At 38.6% G+C, this 20,929-nt stretch overlaps 1 long non-coding RNA gene and 1 pseudogene across 1 annotated transcript; one reads left to right on the top strand and one right to left on the bottom strand.

The window, feature by feature from the left end:
* The window catches only part of LOC149045662 (DDB1- and CUL4-associated factor 1-like), a 413,926-nt pseudogene that overhangs the window by 111,106 nt on the left and 281,891 nt on the right, over positions 1-20,929 (top strand).
* On the bottom strand, positions 1,948-3,313 carry LOC149045675 (uncharacterized). The gene is made up of 2 exons (XR_016186896.1): positions 3,064-3,313; positions 1,948-2,256 (listed from the first exon to the last, which is right to left on the bottom strand). It is a non-coding gene; the product is annotated as an uncharacterized LOC149045675 (long non-coding RNA).

The following is a 20,929-nucleotide window of genomic DNA, read 5'->3' as shown; positions in this document are numbered from 1 at the left end:
CTTCATAGTGCGTCTTCACCAGCGAAACTCATAGTTGTCGTTGAAATTTGCTTCGCTTGCGTCGGCCGCTACATTATGCGTCTTAAGCACCCGAAATTTCAACTTACTGAAAAGAAGATCTGAACTGATCAGAAAATGTCGCACAATTTTTTTCGCGAAAATTATAGAGACAGTAAACAAACTAGAACACGTATTACAATTAGTCAATGAAACTCAATTAGAGGTTACGAACAGGCAGAAAGCAAATTTTGCACTACATTTCACTTGTTAATTACATTTAATATCAAAATAGATATTCAACTTGCCTCAAGCAATTCCAATCCTATAGAAAACATTATCTTAACTAATAGCTACTTAGAAGGAATGAAAATGTTACTTACTGTCTAATTTCCCAAATTTGGGTCAATGCGCAAGATTTAAAGGAAAATAAAGAAAGAAAGAAAAGGAAGTAAGTACACTAGAGTACAAACGCAATTTGATGAATACCTATAATCATTAAATACAACCGCCCAAAAAGGAAATTTTAATCTTCAGATGTTTTGTGAAGTTAATTGCATGATAGCAATCAAAACTTATACTTTTTCGCATAATGTTTAACACTGTCTGTGCTATTCTGAGAGCAACAAAGTAAACACAACTTGAATTGTTTCTTAATGTAATGTATGGTAAAAACCTTTAAATATTTACTCTTCTCGAAATACAATTACTCGACTCGACTTGTTTGTAGCAATTTTATTTAGTCAGTAACAATCATTACGCTAATAACTATTAAGTGCCGCTCTCGCTAAGAACGGTCCTCTCAACTTCCCGTCGGGAAAAAGTTTTCTTTTATTTTTTACCCATGGAAAGGGTTTAGGACACATGTCTCAAAAATAGTTTAGTTGTTCTCCAATTCTCTTTTTATGGGTCGCTAGAAGCCAAAAATCATTTTTGGCTAGTACACCCGTGTGGACAGCGATCGAAAGTGGAAATTTCACAGATTTTGTCCAGCGCGCAGCGACTGCAATAATATAGCTCACGCAATTCTATCTTACTACAAGTTACAAGGTGCCTTTAATCAGTTCAATGAGAAAATATGGAAACTTCAGCAGAAATATTTTTCAAACAACTCTTCTTCATTCGACCTTTATTTGCATATCAAAATTCACCAATTTGTACGAAAGAATTCTCAAAATGCAGGCGTTAATCGGGCTAAAAGATTGCCACATGGGTATATCCGTAACTTTCATCCACTGACATCTTAAAGACAACGCAAATCCACGTGTTTGCTTAAAGGGCATGTAAACCCAAAAAACGTTCATTTCCTTTTCACATAGATGTTTAGTAAATATATCAAGTACACCAAAGGTACCATTCGTTTATTCTCAAAAGTCCATTTTCACTTTGTAAAAGCTCTTCCAAATTCGAAACATTCGCCATCTTGAATGGCGCCATCTTCCCTGTGACGTCACGGGTGGACCCTCCAAAGTCTCGTTTTATAATCGTGTGAGGCACGAAGGAGTCTTTTCTACAGCCGTTGTTTGCTGGTCTCGTCATGATTTTTTTACTTACAGTTTGCTTCAATATATTCAATTTTTTCGTAATGGTGAAGCGTTGTGTCGTCCAGTTTTGTACTGATTCAAACAAAACTGGGCATACAATGCAAATATTTCCAAATGACGCAAATCTGAAGCGACAATTTGTGAAATTTGTTCAAGTGAAAATAGCCGATTTCGTCGAGCCGTTCGAACGTTCTGTTGTTTGAAGCAGTCATTTTTCTTCCTGGTGCTGTAACGACGATTCAGGCCTCACCAGAAGCAAATTATTCGGAAGTATAAAAACGACCCATACAGTCGGCAGACGACGAGGATTCGGAAGTGGCCGACCGAACTGAGAAAGAAGTTGAGCTCTTCAAAAGTTAGAGGTCAACAGATAAAGTACAAAATCGCTTTACATAAAAACGTTTCGTTAATTAAATAACAATAGGTTTATTGGTTCTCTAAAAACATCTTCTTTCTCATCTAATGAAATATTATGGGGAAGCCAGTTGTTCGGGAGCCAGCGCTGAGCCCGTAAAAGACACTGACATGTCTGAACCTTTGCCTGAATTCGAAACACGTATCAAAGAAAGAGAATTCGTTGATATCAGTGTGTAATAACGTGATCTGGAATTTTGTCGGTTCGATACAAAGAATTCTATACAGGATCCCATAATCAACCCTTATGTTCTATAAGAAAATCCAAGCCAGCCCCACTTGGTGCTTCCTTTGAGAAACCCTGCAGAGAAACAGCAGAAGAATTTGTGTCACGGTTTTCACAGCAGTGAAAATACATTCAAAGGTCAGTAGGACAATATTCATCATTTTGAGTACAACTTAAAAGATCCTGATTTCAGCTTGCAAAACTATCTTTTCAATATTTCAAATCGAAGCAAACACAAACAGGGTTGGATAATTATGAAGGCCACACAAGGAAATGTACACGATACAACTTGTTTATCGATAGAAATGCTTGTTTACCGCACAAGATAGCACAGCGACCCTAAAGTGTTTGCCGAGATATCCCCAACACCAACGAACAAGCTATCTGTAGGCAATTTAGCGAAATTTCCTGCCAGGAAAGAAGCAAAAAACAACTAGCTCTGGTACTGTATTATTAAATCAATGGCAGAAACAACTCAAGTAAATCGATCTCAAAATGTAACAAAACAGATGAAACAGAAAATATTTAGCTTAGTCGTTTCCGGTGTGATTATCTGTGCTTTGCTGCTGCCTGTACGCGTACTTGGCCGTCTCCAGCACCCAGAAATCGAGGCAAACTGACTGAAAACCTGGATGCTCAGTGATACAACTTATCTGGGTTTCAGGCCATTTTGCCACAATTGCCCGATTTCCGTACAACAAACACTTTCATGAGTTGTCGGCATTGGTTGACAAGTTCCACACTCGCACCTTTGATAATTTTATATAAAACACTTTCAGAAGCTCAAGTTAAAAAAAATTCTGTTGCATTCCTTTAGATTGTACCCTCGCTTTATTGCATTTTCATGTTTAATACAAATAAATTACGAAGTAAATTAAATACCAGTCTGAGTTTCCGAGACGGTCGCATCCCTGTCGACATGTTCTGTACTGTCTTCGTGCGGATCGCTTCGGTGAACCCTACGCGGCTCATATTGTTAAGGACGTGGCCCAGACTCTCCTGAAGATTCTGGATTATCCCCAGCGCTGTCATGTACTAAGCTTAAGGCATTCGAGTCGCTATCTTCTGAAAAAACATCTTCCGAACTACCGCTACTTACACGAACTCCCACACCTGTTCTACTGGGGAATGTGTTGCGCAATATTTTGGTTCCACCGCTTACGTCACGACTTCTCGTTATTGTTTTTACCGGAAATGGAATTTCAGTTGAAAATGCCGATTTTCTCCTAAAATAAGTCGAATTGGACAAAACTAATTTCAAATTTGTTTTCTACGCCACTTTTTACATAGTATAAGAAAAACATGTATTTTTGGGTTTACATGCCCTTTAATTGCGCTCTTGTGAATGATCGTTTGCATAATTCTGAAACTCGACCAAGATCTCCTTTTGACCGATCAAACTTCGTTTGTTTATCCTCTACGTTGAGGATTTCAGGTTTTCATAACAACTGAATGAAGAATAGATGCCGAGTTGTCCTAAAACGTTGCGTAAACGTGATCGGTCGTAACGCTTGTGCGCTTGCGTGACTTACAAAGTAGACAAAGGTGATCGGAAGGCGCCTTCGAGATAGTTTTCATTGAAATATCTGGTCATGAACTACGCACAGTGTGGAGAAGATCAAAATTAAAGAATAAAATTTGGCACTCTAGTCATTAGAGACATATTGCGTCGCTTAAAAGGGCCCACAAACAAGTCGAAATACGTTACAGTTTTATTTACCAAAACAACATGCATCCATCGGAAAGAATTTTTGCATTTTCTCCCGAGATTTTGCCCTCGGAACGCGATGAACTAGCCCTCCTTTCTAAAAATTCTTTCCATCATTAATGATTTTACGGTGTTATGGACCACAACGGTTTTGACCGACAAACTCGACGTTTCTCTGCGACCATCAAAATCAACTGGACAAACCCAGCATGATGTATTGCGTGACGTGATCGTGCAATTTTTCCCTTGTCAGATGACCTACATCGAGGAACCAAAATTTGATAATGTAACGAATTAGAATCAAAAGCTGTTAAAATGGACTTACGAATTTCAAATTTTTTACAGAGAAACTCATCTTTTAAAATATTTGCTTGTGGCTGTGGCTGCGGGTATTTCAGCCCTGATTTCTATGAGTACAAGCTAAGCTTGTTTTGTTCCGGTCATTTTGGCCTCGAAACGGAAAACAAAACAGATATTTATATGTTCTAAACATGGGAACAGCTGGAAAACACTGGAAATGTAGTAAAAGTATTTTTGAGCATCCAGAGCACAATGGAAAAAGTGAGGTAGTGTAAGGAGACTGAGTGTTCAACGCCATTTGTCGTAAAAACTACCACCAGCTTGTTATTGAATTGACTAAAATTTATCAAGAAGGCTTTTACTTTCTTTTGTTGCAAAACTCGTGAGTTTTAGAACTTTGAAACGACGTACGATAAATCCTGGCAACTAGAATTTGAGTCCATTAGCAAAATATGCCGGCTGGTCTCATGAGCAAAGCAAGCCTTGACGAAAAAAAATGACAGCATTGAAATTTTTAAAAAATGCAAAAATCGAGACAACAATTTGTCAGGACAATTTTCCCTTTGATTTTGTTAGGAAAATTCTGGTTTTGTCTACTCGTGCAGATAGCCCAGAGAGGCCCTTACGAATCAATTTTTAGCTAGCATTCGAGAAATTGAAAATATATTACTCGTGTGATCCGACTACAATTATAATTCCGAAAACTTCGAAAACATCTCCAGTCAGTCTGGCTTTCTTTCACGGCCTCACATTTTCCCTTGTGCTCTGGGTGCCAACAAGTACTTTTACCGCATTTCCAATGTTTCCGAAAGTGTTCCGATGTGTAAAACATTTCGATAACTGTTTTATTTCTTCCATATCGAGACCAAAATGACCGGACCAAAACAAACTTAACTTGTACTCGAGGATTTTGCTGGATAGCTGGTAGTACTTCAAATGAATCGATACGACGTCTCGGAATTCCGGGAGAGAAATCAGGGCTGAAATACCCGCGGCCACAACAATCTTTGCTTTTCATGAATCAAGTAAACATTTTAAAAGATAAGATTTTCAGTAAAATGTAAAATTCTTTTGTCCATTTTAATAACCTTCGATTCCAATGCGTTACATTAACTAATTTTGGTTCCGCGATGTTAGTCGTATATCAAGGGAAAAATTGCACGATCACGTCACGCAATACATTTGTATAAAGGGGGGCTAGTTCATCGCGTTCCGAGTGCAAAATCTCGGGAGAAACTGCAAGAATTCTCTCTGAGTGTATGCGTGTTGTTTTGGTAAATAAAACTGTAACGTATCTCAACTTGTTTGTGGGCCCTTTTAAATGAGGCGATATGTCTCTTGTGACTAGAGTGCCAAACTTTATTCTTTAATTTTGATCTTCTCCACACTGCGCGTAGTTCATGACCAGATATTTCAACGAAAACTATCTCGAAGGCGCCTTCCGATCAACTTTGTCTACTTTGTAAGTCACGCAAGCGCGCAAGCGTTACGACCGATCACGTTTACGCAACGTTTTAGGACAACTCGGCAACTATTCTTCATTCAGTTGTTATGAAAACCTGAAGTCCTCAACGTAGAGGATAAACAAACAAAGTTTGATCGGTCAAAAGGAGATCTTGGTCGAGTTTCAGAATTATGCAAACGATCATTCACAAGAGCGCAATTAAGCAAACACATGGATTTGCGTTGTCTTTAAGATTTTGGTGGATGAAAGCTACAGATAGACCCATGGGTTTGTGGCAATCTTTTAGCCCGATTAACGCCTGCATTTTGAGAATTCTTTCGTACAAATTGGTGAATTTTGATATGCAAATAAAGGTCGAAGCGAAGGATCTCCTCTGATCACGCTTGTATGAAAAATATTTCTGCTGAAGTTTCCATATTTTCTCATTGAACTGATTAAAGGCATCTTGTAACTTGTAGCAAGATAGAATTGCGTGAGCTATATTATTGCAGTCGCTGCGCGCTGGACAAAATCTGTGAAATTTACACTTTCGATCGCTGTCCACACGGGTGTACTAGCCAAAAATCATTTTTGGCTTCTAGCGACACAAAAAAAGAGAATTGGAGAACAACTAAACTATTTTTGAGACATGTGTCCTAAACCCTTTCCATGGGCAAAAAATGAAAGAAGACTTTTTCCCGACGGGAAGTCGAGAGGACCACTCTTAGCGAAAGCGGCACTTAAGCAACCCAAACATTACTTTCTTTCTGATTTGTCAAATGGGGGATAATGCATCAGATTAAAACGAAAGTGAAGAAAAAATATTAAAGAAAGTAAAGGCACTAAAGTATGTATCAACTAAAAACTACAAACAGTCAATAAAACTCGATTATCAATCACGAACAGGCAGGCAAATCTCGTGCCTCGTTTCACTTGTTGAGCAGTGTCAATCTAGATATTCCACTTGTCTCGCGTAATTTAAATGTAAGAGAAACCATTTAATTTATACCAATTTACTTAGACGTTTACCATTATCTTTATCAATGACAAGATAAAACTATTAGACAACGAAAACGTTACTTACTATCTGATTTGACAAGTGGGGGCCAATGCACCAGATTAAAAGGAAAAAGAAGAAAACCAATTAAGAAAGTAAACGCTTTAAGGCAAAAACTACAATTAGTTTATAACAAAGAATTATCAAATGCAACACGAAAAAGATATATCTCACTATTTATGCGTTTTGTATCGCAAAAAGCTCTTTAATAATCGGGGCGTGGTACCCTCGATTAAATAAAAAGGAAAAAGAAACAGAAGGTGGAAGGTAAAAAAGCGAAACAAAGACTAAATTTAATTATTAAAACCCAGATATCGATGAAAAATAGTGAATTGAATTTCGGCCCTTTAAAGCGAGGTGTACTAGTACCATATGGGAAGCATTCTTTTTTATTTCACTGGAAAGTCCCATCGGCTATTTTGAGATCTACAAAGGAGATAAAACTTATCCCCAATAAGGGTTCAAACTGTAACAGAAATGTTACATACAGTCTAATTTTTAAAAGTTGCCGAAATGAAAGGGAAAAGAAACAGAAAAAAAATAAGGGAATTAGAAAATGATATAAAACAAACTAAAGAGAAAAAAATTGTAATAGTTATAATTATTTGGTAACAGGACTTCGTTTCGCCTGATTCTGTCTAAAATCATCGTCATAATTGACAAATGGGACTGCGCGCGTTCGTCCTAGTTTGATAATCACTCGTATGATTACGGACTGAATTAGAATCCACCAAATCAAGTTCTGGCTTTTTCCTTACAAAATGACAACAGCAGTTTGCCAAATTTTTGAGAACGTTGCTACTTAGAAAAGAAAAACCGACCACCTCAGTGACAGAGTGGGCCAACGCATCAAGACAGGAGTTGAATAACATTGAAAGAACACGATCTGATCGACAAGAAGCACAAAAGCAGAAAGCGCGGGAAATTTTCGGCCATATCGTTAGGGAGTAACAGGGCTGGCAAAAGCCGTGGTTGATGAAAATGAAACTTATTCGGATTTTACTTGAATATTTTGATTAAAAGAACATAAAAAAGGGAGGGCGCGCTGTATCGTTTGCAAATCATAGTGCTCTGAAAGAAAAATATGAAATGGTTCTTCAGAAAGAGCTTCTATAAGTCTGTCCACGTGAAGACCAGGCAGGCGTGACACATGCCATCTTACCGATTTCTTTCAAACTTTCACAGTTTGTGAGGGTCACTAAGTTATTCAAGCATACAGAGTGGTCGGGACTTCCGGCGCATCCCTGCGATATAAAGCCCCCACAATAAATCCCTGAGGTTAAAGGCTAAAATCAGCTCGAAAAATGCACTTTTAACCAGTCTCTCTCACACTAACAGAATGCGATGGATTTTATTCAACTACAAACTGCAAGTAATCAGTGAAACTCAATTATCAATTACGAACAGGTAGGTAAATCTTATGACTCGTTTCACTTGTTGAGCGGTGTCAATCTAGATATTCCACTGGTTTCGAGAAAGTTAAATGTAATAGAAACCATGAACACCGATTTACTTAAACATTAAGAGTCAATGTCAGTAAGAATCGGAGATAATCCCAAAATCACGGACACAGCTCAAAATTCGTTTTCGCTGATATTTTTTACATTGATAGAGTATTGTATCGTAGTTAACAAAATAGGGTTAGTTTTGTCTAATTTTTGCGTTCATAAGGGGAATTAAATAAAATCGGTTGGGTCCGTTTTGCACCAAAATGACCTCTCTGATGAACCGAAATTTTACTATATTCATGACTCTTTCAAGTTTGCGGGGTAAAGCCTATAAATGATTTCTTACTATGAATAAATAGCTTGTCCCTTGGTCAATTAAATATTGTCTATAATGACTGATAATTTATTTTATATGACTCGTAGAGAGCTTTTCGTTGAAGGCAGTTCGTTGCCTTTTCTGAATCGCTCTAAAGTGACATAAAAGACTTGCCTAAAAATCCGGTCGGTACGCCAAAATATATCCTCAGACTAAGCTTTCTCTACAGTTTAAGGATAGATGTTTTATGTTTCATTTTCATTTCTTTGGGATCTTTTTTAGTTTTTCGATACGACTGCCCCGAAGATTGCTAATTTGCAAGATTTTTCGATGACCGCCATATTGAAACTGTGAGAAAGTACCGTACAAAAATCGTATTACTTTTGGATTAATTGAGTCTAAAATTATAAGTGCAAGTGAGATTTAGCTTGGTATATCACTAAGTCGCTGCCCTTATGTTATTTTTAAAATTAACGGCAGTTTGGCAGTGGCTTATAGGATTGAGACTCCATGCATGATATCGTGACATTGATTTCCTACACGTCACGCACCGACCTTTGACACCGTTATTAGACTTCACATAACGTCGAACAACGTATGAGCGATTTCCGCTTTGAAATCCTCCGCTATATATTCCGTTTCCTTAGGAGGAAAGGACTTCACGAACTCTTTTTTTTTTGGACCGCACGAAGCCATTATGCAAATACAGAACACCTGTGTAAATAGTACATCGCGACTTCGCGGTTGTCAACACGGCATTTAAATTGAAACAATAAAAAATCTATGGCTAAAGATCCCTTCAAAACTGAGAAAACTTTGATTTGGACTGGCGTAAAGTCCCTTAAAATGAAAATTGGGATTGAGACTGGCATAAACAAGATGCATCAAAAATATATTTACGTTTGCAGCACTTGATAATTGAACTACTTTGGCGTACTTACAACCAGTATTGTGTTATCATTGTTTCAGTCTACAAGTCTCTCTCCAAAAAACTAATTTTCACCGTAAATTTCTCAAGGAAGTAAAATAGCGCCGAGTTAATCGTTAAACGTAAACGTTGACTTACAATATTGAACGATGGCGTGTACCTTCTCACTTTTGGTCGGTGGAGAATGCTGGGCTGATCCAAAGTCAAAGACTGCGTCGCGTAAAATCGTACCCTTGGTATCATGCTCAAAGAATATATCGAGCCACAAAAAACAGCTTCAATTCAGTGGCTGCGAAACGGAAATTGAGCTTATTCTAGCCCGCAGTGGTTGTTTCCAAACACCAGAAAATATCCACGACATGACTATCTGTCCGCTGCACCGCGTTAGTTTGGGTATTGGGTGGCGAAGGTCTAAGCGGGTATGCAGTGTTCCAGGCAAACTCTCTGGACACAGTGAAGAATCCAAGAAAAATGCCGAGCGGGGTTGTAGCTTGGCTCAGTCGAAGTACATTTTGGAAGCTACTGGTGAATTCATTCCAGTTGGTTCAGGTAAATACAATCCTTCTTCTTTTGTAATACTTGCGGGAGTAAAACATTTGTTTATAACGTATGACGTCATATAACACATCAAACATCTCTGCCGTCGTTAAAATGGTGAGTCAGTTCAGTTAGCTTGGCCTTGCCCGTTTTATTGGAATGGTTCGGCTAATACCTTGGTTCCCTTTAAAATTTCCGTTTTGTTAATATATGAAGCCGGACTGACCCACTTGCAGAAATCTCTCCTCAAGGCAACCAGTATCTCGTCAGCCTGGTCTCTCATATAAACATAGCAAAAATTTTATAAGGACACAGGGTATAAGCCGAGCCAGTCGGATAAAGCAGGCAAGCTGGGCTAATTGGACTGGCTCACTTCACATAAACAGGCCTTTAACCCTATGTTCACACTATGCAAGATATCTTTGTTCCGGCAAGAAAACCAAACCCGGGATAGGGCTTTTGTTCACACTCAAGAACTGTGATTTCGGCGCCATTTCTGGAAAGGAGCCAAGCTGCGCCTTACCGATTTCGAAGGGTAGCCTCGCATATAGTCTACGTAGTGGCGCTTTTTTGATGTCTGTTTTTTTTCTTCTTTTGTGGTTCGCAAAGTAAGAATTACAGCCGAGCGATACGCTGAACCAACGATGAGAGAGGGGCGTGTGTAAAAATGATAAATGGTGTAGCAAGAAATCAGAAATGCAAGTGCGGGTGAGAAAATATAAAAAGAGTGGGTTAACATTTTTGTAATTTTTTACATTTTTTTAGCGATTTGTACTAAGTGTCGAAAGAACCTGACGAAACAAGCAAATACCCCTGAAAGCAGTCTGCCACAATCAGATTTTGACGAACTTACAGAGCATCTAGGTGAGCTTACTCTGGTAAGTAAGTAAGTAAGTAAGACATTCTATGATTTATGTTTGCAAACTACAAAGATCTTTCCTTGTAATATTAGAAACCGTACGCAGCTAGTTTGAATCCAATTTTGAGTACGTTCAAACTGTTTTATGTTTGTACTGACAACAACGAAACTGGAAGAAGAAGTATTTTGGGGTCTTACTTCAGACTTTTTAATTTTTTTTTTTTTAATTTTGTGAAATTTTTAGGCAGAAACTGCAGCAGCCCAAGTAATTCATGTTGATGAAAGAAGAGAGAGAATATTCATCCCAGAATCGGATTTGGAAGGTTCTGATTATGAGAACACACCGCATAGAAGCCAAGTAGACGCGGCAAAAGAGCCTTTAAAAAAGTTAAACGATTTTTTAGCCTCTCGTGATGTTGGCCCTGTTCGACATAAGTTATCCGTTCCATGGGAAAGTGCTAACGAGCGCACAAAGAGAAGGTACCGCCGTAAAGCAAGACAAAGTGTTCAAGAGGTTCTTGAAGTAATTGCTCCAGGACAAAGTGATAAATTATTGACCACATTAGGTGAAAGCTTACCATCTGAGAGAATACAAGCCGAAGAAGAAATTTTACAAGCCTTAGCAGAAAGCTATTTAAACGCAACTCACTGGAGCACGAGAAGACAAATTTTTTCCATCTTGGCAGATAAACTATCGCTTAAGGAACTGAAGCATTACATTCCCGGGGTGACGCCTCACAGATTTAACATCGCGCGGCATCATAGACTGTTACATGGTAGAGGCGCGATCGTACCTACTGATATCACTAGGCGTATGAAGGTTGATTTCGCCAAAGTTGATCATTTTCTCGACTTTATTACAAGTTCTCGTATTGTACAAGACATGCCATTTGGAGAAAAGATGCTGAAACTTTCAACAGGGGAGGTGATTAAAACACCTAATGTCGTACGGATGCTAATACCAGAACGGATAACACAACAGTATTTTCAGTTTTGTACCGAGACCAATTTCACTCCGATGAGCAAGAGCACACAACTCCGAGTACTAGACGTTTGCTCTGCGTCAGTGCGCACCTCTCTGCAGGGCTTGGATAACTTCTCTGCACAAGGCAGTAAGGCAATAGAAGATCTTAGCGAGATAGTAGACAAGATAGCAGATCAAGCAAAGTCACAAGCCAGGGCCAAGGAAATGAAACAAACACTTCGGTCTGCCAAACAATATCTGCGGTCTGATTACAAGGTAAGGCTATCTTAATATTTGTATTATAACTAGTATTGAGGCTAAACCTCGAAACATTGATTAAGCGGAAGCTATCTTCACTTTGCACCCTTTAAGCGGTTCGGACAAGCTTTAATAAGTTTCAAACTTCTTTTACCACTTTTAAAAGATTTTACCCTAAAGCAAGTGATATTAATAACGAAAAATCATAGTAAAAATTATGATGATAGTGATAACTATGATGATGACGACGATAATAATCTTTCACATTTTAGGTGCACGTTACAATGGAATCAGAAGTTGCCGATCACTGTTTAACGTTTTCCCTAAGTGATCCAAAAAATAGCTGTTTTCAAGGAAAGTGTAACCATAATCATGATGAGGTCTGCTACGAATGCAATAAATTAACCGGGGTTCTGTCTACCATAAAAGAAGCGTGCGCAGAACTTCAGTCTGAAGAAGAAAGAGATGACAGTATCTGTTTAGTGGCTCAAGCTGAAAAGGACATTTTGGCATGGAAAGCTCACCAACTCCGAACAGTTAACCAGGATCAAGCAAAACATGACGTGTTAGATGTCATATTTCGGAGTTCAGCATTATTAGTTATGGACTGGGCGATGAAATTCTTACCGCGAAAGTTTCGCGAATCACAGTGTGACTGGTTCGCCAAACGTGGTATTCCATGGCACATCACAGTGGCTTTTACAAGATCAGAAGCAAATTCCCCGCTTGAGAAGCTCACTTTTGTCCACCTGTTTCAGAGTTGCCATCAGGATAGCGTTGCAGTAACCGCCATTTTACAAGATGTTATCGAGATGTTAAAGGAGCGTCGGCCACAACTGCAAAAAGTGTATTGCAAACAGGACAACGCAGGATGTTATCATTGTGGGTCAACAGTTGTAGGAAGCAGGTTGAACAGTCTTTCTGATGTCAAGGTGGAGAGGTTCGACTTTTCAGATCCACAAGGGGGCAAGGGAGAAGCCGACCACCAGGCCGCAACAATTAAAGGACATATCAATGTGTACTTAAACGAGGGGCACGATGTGAACAACGCTGCACAGATGAAAGAAGCCATTGAATCAATTGGCGGTATTCCTGGCGTTATTGTGAAGTATGTGAAGCCTCCCGAACTATCTGCTGGCAGAAACGTGGTCAAATGGGACGGAATTAGTACGCTTAATAACTTCCAGTTTTGTCCAAATGGTATCACAACATGGAAGGCTTACAACATCGGGCCCGGAAAGCTGGTACCATGGAAGGACATTCAAACCGATGGTATCTTTCCTGCTACACTTAAAGTTTTGGAGCCTCCTGATACCCGCTCTCAGCAGTCAAGCTTTAGAAAAATCAATCCTAGAAAGGAAGTGCAGCAAAAATCTTTGTCCGAACAACGGCTGAGTAGTCCTGACCAGCAAGAGACAGCAGGACAAGACATGGATGTAGAAAAAGAGAAAGAGGAGGTAAGCGGCCTTTTTACCTGCCCAGGAGATGGGTGTATTCAGACATTCCAGCGGTCCTCAAGTTTGCAAGCACATTTAGACGAAGGAAAGCACGAGCGCGCGCTAGAAAAAGAAACACTGTTTGACAAAGCCAGAAAAGGATACGCTGCGAGAATAACTGGAGAGCAAACGAAAGTTCCAACTTTTGGTTTCTACGCGGCATCAAAAATCTCAGTTGATAAACTACACTCCACACTTGAGATGGGATTGGCTCTTAAAACAACAAGGAGTAGAACCCATTTTACAGAAGAACAAAGAAAGTTCCTCACAGAACAGTTTCTCATCTGGGAGGAGTATGGTAAAAAGGCAGATCCACAACAGGTATCGCAAGAAATGTGAAGAGTGAGGGACGAAAAGGCTGCTCATATTTTCAGTGGAAAGGATATTCTTTCGCCACAGCAGGTGGCAAGATTCTTCTCAAGACTGGCAGCAAGGATTCGAAAAACGTCAGCAACACCGAACGAAGAAAGTGGAAGTGAAGACGAAGAGCAGTGTGCAGTCGAGGCAGAGGCCTTACATTCGCACCTAAGGGAAGTTGTCAGCGAAGAAATTGCTTTACGTCACCCCATTGTCGCCCTTTCCCGTAACATTTGCAGTTTGGTTCATACAAAGAAATTATCTACCTTAACAGTTGCAGTGCTAAGGGACATTTGTGAAGATATTGGCTTAAACGTAGATGATATCACGGAGAAACGAAAAAAGCCACTTATAAGTCGTATTACTCAGGTCGTTAAGGAGTGCTCTTGTGCTCGAGTGTAATCGACTAGAACAATCGGGCTAAGAAATTGTAAGCTTGTATCCTGTTATAACACCAACCTCGTTCCCAGGGTTCTCTCCTACGGGGTAGGAGAGAACCCTGGGAACGAGGTTGTTATAATACGTGATTATAACTTAAGTTTTCAGGGAACACGGGTCAGGCAAAATGCAATGCCCTAATGCATCAATCAATTCCAGCTGCACCTAGTCCCCCCTCCCCTGCGGGCCACTGTGGGATATTTTCCCCCTTGTCGGTCCCGGGGGTAGGGCATTAGCAAATTTTGCCTTGCCCGGAGGTCGGCCATTGGCCCACCCTGGACCACCCCGGAGGTCAGCCCGCGGGGACTGTACGCAGCTGCAAATGATGCATAAGTTCACAGCTCAGATAAAGAGACTGTACTTTTAATGCCCACTCGTTTAAGCGGAATTTCCTTGCTTCTCAACAATGAACAACAAGAACAAATACAAGATAAGGCAAAGAATTGCGAACCAATTTTGTTTTTCAGCAGAGGCTTTGTACATATTAGCAGATTGCGTGGTTTTTGACCAGCCAAAAAAACTGATAGCAGCTCTGGTGACGAAAAAGAAGTTAGTTACCCTAACTTTTTCTTTTAACGAAGGATTGATATGTGGAAATCAGTAGATTTTCAAAGGCATGCATTTTCTCCGTCATTTCTAAAAAAATGATGGTATTAGTTTCGGTTTGATATTTCTAGATATATGTGTGATTATAGTTAAAGTTGAGATCATTTAATTTACCCACATAAATTTAATTTAAAAATTGCAGCCTCTGATTTAGACCGTTTTAGTGAAGGATTCACTTTGTTAAGTCAGGAAAGTTTCTTAAAATGCCGAAAAGGAGTTTGAGGAGAATTTCATTTCCGGTTCACTTGTCACACATATTGCGTGACAAATGGAATATTGTTATACGAGATGCGGGATGGAGAGCTAAAAGTGCCCATGGAATGAGACTTATCAAAAGTAAAATTGAAACGGATGAGTATTGAAAGCTCAAGCGAAGGGTACACAAGTGAGACTCAGTGAAGCGCGTCAAAGTCCAAACGTTGCCCGAGTCACAGCACGGAGTCACTTTTAGTCTTTGCAGACTACGATTGTAGACACGCCGAAGTATGGTGCGTTTCTTGCTGCTTTTTCTTGACATTGGACTTGATTACAGGTAAATTTGGTTGATCTTAAAGCTTATGGGAGATTCTTTAGTCAAAAGAAGTGAAAAAATATGTACCGTTCGATGCCGTAGCGGTGACTTCCGTTTCGCCGTTTCGGTAATGTAAGACATTCCAAGATGGCGGAAGGCGGAATTGTGCTCACTTTAAGAAGTATTTGTCAAAAAAGTACGAAAGATCCCAAACATATAAGCTTGTACATAGTTAAAACTATCCTTTTAAAGGATACCAAAAGGTTTTCTGGTGTGATTCGTTGCGTACCGCGGGCATTTCTGACATGTTGTTTTGACCAGCCATTGCACCAAATTCGAGAAGGATGTTGATGTGCTTCTTTAAAAAATCATATATTTTTTGTGAGCAGCGTTAGCGAGCTGTTTTGGGAATCAGTGGACTGACATAGCTTTAGATTAACTGGATATCCGTGAAGACACCTTAAAACAATGGACTAAATGACTCAATAACTTCGTGAAAGTTGGCAATTTTCAAGGTTATTACGACGAAAAATACCGTTTACAGTTATATTCAAATTTCTTTGAAACGATACATTATTTAGCCAAATAAACCTTGATTTCATATGTATAGTACCTGGGCCTACCAATGTACCAATAATAGGCGAAATCAAATTTTGAGCTCTGTCCGCCCGATCTTTGATCCTTACTGACATCAACTCTTAACCATTATCTTTACTAATGACAAGAGAAAATTATCACACAACGAAAACGTTACTCACCATCTGATTTGACATGTGAGGGCCATTGCAGCAGATTAAAAAGAAAATGATAAAAAACCAATCAAGAAAGTAAACACTCTAAAGCAAAAACTACAATTAGTTTATAACATAGAATTATCAAATGCAACACGAAGAAGATATATCTCACTATTTATATGTTTTTTATCACAACATGCACGATAATAATTGGGAAGTGGTAGCTTAAATCAAGTAAAAAGGAAAAAGAAACAAAAGATGGAAAGTAAAAAAGCGAAACGACGACTAAATTTAATTAATAAAACCCAGATATCAATGAAAAACCGGGAATTGAATTTCGTTCCTTTGAGGCGAGGTGTATTAGTACCACATGAGAAGTATTCTTTCTTATTTCATCGTACTTAGTCCCAACAGCATTATTTAATTCCTAGGGCTCACTGAACTCTGCCATTTTCCTTTCAAAATACAGATCTTGCAAGAGTCCATTTTGCAATGATCCTGCGGTGACTGTTGCCGCAATTAAGAAATTGGCTCCAAACTAAGCACAATAATGCGTTTCGGGGTCTATGGAACTGTTTACAAACTTTTCGATCGAGGCAGCTGTATAAACAGCTTTACAGAAACTGGAAAACGACCTCAGCCCACCCGACTTCAAGGTGCTAGTACCAGGTCAGATCGCGGACCTCTTGACCCTGGAGATCTAAATACCTTCACTAAAGCAGATCAATTCACTACCAGATAGTCGCAGTGACAACATCGAGAGGAAAAAAAACAATAGTTGTTCATCTAAACGGTGCTTTCACTCCGATGACAAACCGTGAACTTTCTTTCGTCTTAAGATACCACTCCCTTGAAAATATATGGAGGATTAAGGGTATGAAGGAAATCCATATGAACCAAATCAAGTTCTGGCTTTTTTATTACAAAATGACAAGAGCAGTTTTCCAAATTTTGCTCTGACAGAAAAATATGGAATGGTTCCTCGAAAGGACCTTTTATCTCACGAGAAGCACCTGCATGTTGATTTTCCTCCCTATTGTTGGACTAAGGAACACAAAAACTCGTCGGCGTAGCGTAAATAGACGAATGAGATAGACAACCACGCATAAGCACCACATTCTTAAAAACCCTAGGACTAAGTAGCCTCGCTTTGATACAGCTTAACTAAGTCCGACCGAATAGTCAGGCATTTTCGCATTTGGTGTAGTACTTATCCAAAACTTGATAAGCGGGGTAAAGAAATGTAGTGTGGAGGACCACCTAAAACTATTTATACAAAGTTGAAAGATCGTCTCCATAAAGAACACAGCCTATATTTTACTATTTCATTTTCGAATTTAAATCAGATTATGAGCCGCACAACTTCGATAAACATTTAGCTTATATATTCAAATTACGAGGGAAAGGAGAATGAAATCGTCTTGGATGCTTAGACTGTACCACCCACTTCCAGAAAAAAACATGACGAATATCAAGTTTTACTAACTTTGCATGCACAAAATGAAATAAAACGCCTTGACATTTAATCCAACCCATTGGATTCATCCCAAAGGGCTCAACATAATTTTATTGCGGAGAAGGCTGAAATGCGTTTGAGTCAGTCAAACGGATATTGATCATAACGATCAAATTAATCAATTCTGTATCCAAACTGGACCTTTTCCCACACCAGGCCTGGATTCAAATTGTGCTGCTTATAAGAGAACGCTTGTGGTCGAATAGTAAGCTGGACTTCTTAGACAGTGAGACTCAAAAGTAGGGAAAAAAGAGAAATACTTTATTTACTTACTTTCTGTAGTCCAACGCAGATTTCAAAGGGGGAAAGATTAGGAGAAATATTTTGACAAGTTACTATTTGCTTAAGAACACATTTTATATTATTGCTTGCTTAATATTTTCGCCTGATTCGGAACCATAACAATAACAAAGACACTAGCAGTGACACGCAACGAGGTGCACGAGCAGATCGTCAATTGCCACTGTCGCTTGAGAAAACGAATCCATAATTCAACCGTTAACAAAAAAGCCAAAGCAAAAAAAAAATGTGGTCATTTGATTGCCCACCGAAACATAGTCAGCTGCCAAAGGACACTTTTTGGATTAGTCATTGTGCAAACTAAAACAATTTTAATATTTTATGACATGCTGAGTACACTTACAACCATGAAGAGAAAAGATATCATTATCAAGTAGTCCTTAAAGAAGAATCTAACATGTATTTATCAACACGACTAGCATTCATGGGAGCTGTAAGAAGAAGTATTTCCCAAGGAGGCTAATTAATGCGAAAGAGGTACTAAACGAAGCGAAGGACTCCACTAAGCGAATAGTTTGATGAAACTGACCTAAAGGATGATCTAACTACTCGTAGCGTCCTATTGTATGCCTACGAACTTTTAAGGAATCAAAGTGCTCGCATTGAAAATTGTATTATTCCCTGATGTCCAGGGGGTCGAAAGTGTATCTAGAATAATCATTATGGGAGAAATTTAAATAATGTTTTTAGAGGTCTTAGGAACGACGAGCTACCATTTGTGGAATACCAGAAATAAAGACTGATAGCAATTTACATTTAATTTAGTGTCAGGATGGGGGATATGCTGATCCCATTTCCAAAAAGTTTATCTTAATACCATCTCCACTCAGTGTTTTCCCAATTCAAGTGACACAGTTCTTATCAATCCCATTCCCTCAACCGCTAAAAGGGAGTTACTCCACTAGACGCATTTGGGCGTGTACTCAGGCGCTCGTAACGGGGAGTTCTGATCACTATCTACACACAATTTTCACTCTAATCAAAACCATAACAAAATTCTCGAACGTGATTGGTTGTCACCAGTCCGATCTAAGCACTAACAGGACAGTGGACACGTCATGCCTGTGTAAGTGGACAGTAAGTGATGTTGTCGCGCATTTCGCCGAGTTAATTGTTGTTTTTTTTAATGAAAACGTACAACTGATGTCTATTTTCCCTCTCAAATTTTGTCATCGTTCTGACTAATTGTAAACAGGAATTCAAGTTGTCCAATTCTATCTGTGATCATACTCGTAATTAACAAATCCGACTCCCGCTGCGCGGTCCTCCGATTCTGATAATCACTCGTATGGTTACAGACCGAATTGGACTCCACTCAGTCCTATTACCATTATTTATTGCCCATGTATGAATTACATAAGGCAAGTTAAAAACGTGTGGAAGGTATGTGGAAGAGTTATCACTTCCACACAGCAGAGTAACTTCACATATTTTTCTAATAGTTCTTGAACGCTTGATGTGAAATACTTGCACTCACACTTGTTCCTTACATTCTTGACAGCGATTTGAAAATGAATCGACCCCACTACGGAGCGCCTAAGTAAAACGTGTTACAGATCAAAGTTCGTTTTGATGATTAACGTAAAAACCGCTTACCCACTTGATATATCCGGTAAGATTGAGGGAGAAAAAGGAAATAAAGAAGCAGAATTAGTGTTTTAAAATTACAGCTAACTTCAAAACATTTTTGGCATGCACAAACGTTAGAATGTCTGTGATTCGCGTAAATAAATAAAATGGTGGTTACTTACAGCCTGGAGATTAATTTCATTTTGGAAAATAGAGAGAAATAATGATAAAAGAAAATATTGTTAGCATTGAATGCAAAAACTTATGAACTAATATATATTTCTAACTACCGCTTTATCTGAATTTTAAGGTATGAAAGTTCCATGCGCACCATTTAGAACAACATGGTCTATTCTTAGTGTTACCTAATTTTCTGCATTTCAGAAATTCGCTATGTTGCTTTAATAAAGCTGCCATTAGTTTCATTGATTGGGAAAACTTTAAAATGATTTATTAATGATACAAATTTAAGTGATAAGAACCATTGTAAGTATTACTACTCTATTATTAATCATAACATAGCTCAGTGACTTATCAGTCAAACATTGCATAGTGATGTAATAAAACCATTATTTAAAGACTTTATTGCAAAAAAATCCATGATATGTTCAGAAACGTTCTTTTGCTTCACTAAATATAATATCACAAGTGAAAAACGGTACAGAAAGACCATGAAGTTCAACTTTATATCTATAAATTCAAATCTCTGAAAACACGACTCGGAGGAAAATAAATTTAGTTGAATTGAGCTCAACTTAGAGCAAGACTAAGTATGAAATAAAATTGAGTAGTGTAGTAGATGGGTTCTTTCGCACTGATAAGTTTGTGTAGCGTAAGGGTTTTCAATCCAGGTAATTAAAATGTATACATATCCAAGTTGATCTCTACGCAAATACTAACAAAATGCCTATTTTAGATAAAATTGAGTTGAAGCTGAAAGCAAGATCAGCGAGTGGATAAACGTACAGAACACAATAAATAGATACTTACAAACTGTTGAGAATCAGGTGAAATGACAGAAAAGATACAAAAGTAAATTAATGCTCTCTTGCCTTATGATTTTAGCGTGGTATGCTACGATCTGCCCTAGTTAGATTACTATCAGGTGATTTTTTCCCTTTTTCGACGATACAAGCGAAGAAATCATTGATCATAATTGTCACTGAGGATGTCCTGGGCTAACCTGGTTTAATTGGATCGCTTTCATGACATTTGTTTATTCATTCATTAATTTCATTTCAGCTTTTACGATTTAGTTAGATTACACTCAGGCTGCAGCTTTTTTTGTTTTTTTGGTTTTGTTTTTGATTTTACAGTGTTTACTCTCGATTAATTATCTCTTTCATTTGGTACTAAGTTGTAATACACCTACTCCTTAAAAGATAAAAATTATGAAATAAAC

The sequence above is a fragment of the Pocillopora damicornis genome, chromosome 5 (genome assembly GCF_964200805.1).
Source record: "Pocillopora damicornis chromosome 5, jaPocDami1.2, whole genome shotgun sequence".
Classification (NCBI taxonomy): Eukaryota; Metazoa; Cnidaria; class Anthozoa; order Scleractinia; family Pocilloporidae; genus Pocillopora; species Pocillopora damicornis.
The sequence above is the reverse complement of the archived record's forward strand: the minus strand, read 5'-3'. Positions and strand labels throughout refer to the sequence as shown.